Source organism: Cyprinus carpio, chromosome A22 (assembly GCF_018340385.1).
Source record: "Cyprinus carpio isolate SPL01 chromosome A22, ASM1834038v1, whole genome shotgun sequence".
NCBI classification, from domain to species: domain Eukaryota; kingdom Metazoa; phylum Chordata; class Actinopteri; order Cypriniformes; family Cyprinidae; genus Cyprinus; species Cyprinus carpio.
Window position 1 is genome coordinate 16,072,204 of NC_056593.1, and position 2,777 is coordinate 16,074,980.

Here is a 2,777-nt window from a genome sequence, read left to right on the forward strand (position 1 = left end):
TATACATTAGATTACGGTATACAAAATTAGCTTTAGTTTCTATTTGGAGGTATACGGTTGTGTACGTGATGACGTTATATCATTACGTGATGTTCTCAGCTAAAATAAAAAAAAGAAAAAGATGTTGAACTGATGTTATGTTCAAGTGATGCTGCTAAAATAAAAAGCTGCTGAAGAAAGGATAAGCACTGAGCTACGTTTTGTTTGTTTTCCCACACGCGAGTGAAAGTGAATAGCGCACTCGGGTGCTCAACATATAAGTTTACGAGATGTGTAAATTATTCCATTCCTTTTTTACTCACAATTTGTACAGTGTCCCAACTTTTTTGGAATCGGGTTTGTAGATAGATAGATAGAGATTCACATAATGTACCTGTAATGGGTTTGGATCGAGATGCTGCTGTGTTGGCTGTAGATCAATGTTATGAAGTTGTTGCGAAAGATCTGCAGGCCTTTTATTTCTACAAGCACAAACCTTCAACAGTCCTGAGAATTCAATAAAACAATAAATGTTTATGCATTTACAATACTTACACCAGACGGAGATGGAGCCATGATACTGTATTTTTGAATGGGGATGCACAATATATCTGTATTATATCGGTTAATATCGGTTAACTCAATCTCATGAAAAAACATAACTATTTCACAAAGTGGCAATTTTGTATTAATTTTGTATGATGTGATTTGTACTGTATGGAAACTAATTTCCAAAAAACAAAACAAAACAAAAACATATGAAAACATATGAATGAGGTTGTACAAATTCATACGAATTAGCCACAACTTTGCCCAAATTTAAATTAGTTACAGATTGCGTGTTGGGTTATTGGCTGATATTACAGATTTTTTTTTTTACTTTATTATTATTGGCTGATATTTTATATTTAATTGTGCATGCTCATTTCTTTATTTTGACAGTTAGGTTACTTTAACCATCATCTAACGTTCATTTAAAGTTTATGTTTCAAAACAAAAGTAAATGAATGTTAAATTCTAATGTCAAAATCAATATCAACGATTTAAATAAATTAAGACGAGAGAACAAATTAGAACAACATGGCCACAAATAAGTAATGAAAACTAATTTTTTAATTTGAATCCATGGTGTGTGTGCGTGTGTGTGTGAGTGTGTGTGTGTGCGTGCGAGTGTTATATGGCTGTATATCAGCACAGTTGAGATTCGGCCGTAGGTAATCACAGCGTGCTGATATACAGCTATATCTCATGGCTACGAGTGTGATATTGTGTTCATACAACAGTTCGATGGCCCAAGTGAGTAAATAAAAAAGAGACAACAATGGAGTGTCTTTAAAAAACTTCTTTCTGCCACAGATTCAAATCTCAGTTTGACATTTAAACGCTGAGCCCAAGCCTTGGTTACTAATTCGAAAACGTCACTTTAACATTGAGTTGCATTATTTTTTTTACTTATGAAAACTCACCTATGACAACAAAAACCAAAACAGCATTTATCAGGCCAAACATGAGGGTAAGAGTCTGCCAAGTTGTCTGATTCTGCTGAATATACTGCACTTCTGTATAATTCTGACACTCAGTTGGTGGAGTTGGGTCTGTAAGGAAGGAATAAAGTCACAATCGTTTACTAATCTATAAATAATCGCTGTAGTGAATAAATTAATTTGCAGTAGTGCACTTACCAATGATGTATAGTCTGGTGGCATTGCTGAATTGTGGATCAGTATTTGTACTCATACAGCAATAAACTCCTAAATCATCAATGGTGACATTATTTATGAACAGATGATGTTTAGAGTTTACTGCATATTTGAGCTTAAATACTTTGTTGTAGTAATGAGGAAAATTGTTTGAGAAGGAGCGTAATATCGCAACTGAAGAACCAAGTTGTTTCAGTAAAAACCAATACACCTCAGTTTGATTAAGATCACAGGTTATAGTCACATCTTGCCCCAAAACTGTTAGATGATCTGTTAAAGTCTCTGCTGATGGACACCATATGAGTAGATCTACAAGATGAAAAATAAATAAATAAACAAAGAATCACATTAAGTTAAAAGTACCACCTTAAACACTTTATGTAAAAATATATTTTTTTTTAAATTACACACATTCATACGACATATGACACATTCAGAGTTTATTTGCTGGCCACCTGTTTGCTGATTTTCCTTAATTATCTTTTTTTTTTCACTAGTACAGTGTGTCAAAACGTTTGACTGGATGTGTACATGAAATAAAGTTCAGCACATTAAAAGTTGTAATACTCACAGAGATGAAGCTGCCAAATCCTCATGTTGTAGCTGGATAAACAACACTTGATATGAAACCCGGGTTCCTCCCAGACAGCACTGAACGCTAGTACACGGCAAAGAGAGAAAAAGTTCATACATGTCAAGCACAGGAAGTCATGTTTGCTCTGATCAGTTTTTTCACCTATCCTCTACATTTCATGAGTAACTGAGTGGAGATATTGCATAATATATTTCGAAAGCTTATAGTAAAACAGTGGGGAGTGAGGAAAAATCTTGAATTTAGACAAAAAAAAAAAAAGACATCCGACCCCTGATAGCACAAATACATCGCAGACACGTGTGTTTGATGTTGGTGTTTTCATTTGATGTGCAAGTAGATCAAATAACACAAAGAGACACTTCATATTTAATTGTATTAGATCATTTGTTAATTGCATTTGATAGTTTATACTTCCATTAAAACATTGGCAATGAGTTTGTTTTGATGCACTAGCTTTCTGACCAGCAGGCGTCACCAACGTAAGGAGTTTTGAGCACTTTGAA

The 2,777-nt window shown here is 34.0% G+C and overlaps 1 long non-coding RNA gene across 1 annotated transcript; it reads right to left on the reverse strand.

Moving 5' to 3' along the window:
- Positions 1–1,442: 1,442 nt before the first annotated feature.
- On the reverse strand, positions 1,443–2,389 carry LOC109045008. Its single transcript, XR_006153212.1, has 3 exons — positions 2,251–2,389; positions 1,662–1,988; positions 1,443–1,574 (listed from the first exon to the last, which is right to left on the reverse strand). It is a non-coding gene; the product is annotated as an uncharacterized LOC109045008 (long non-coding RNA).
- Between the last annotated feature and the right edge of the window lie 388 nt (positions 2,390–2,777).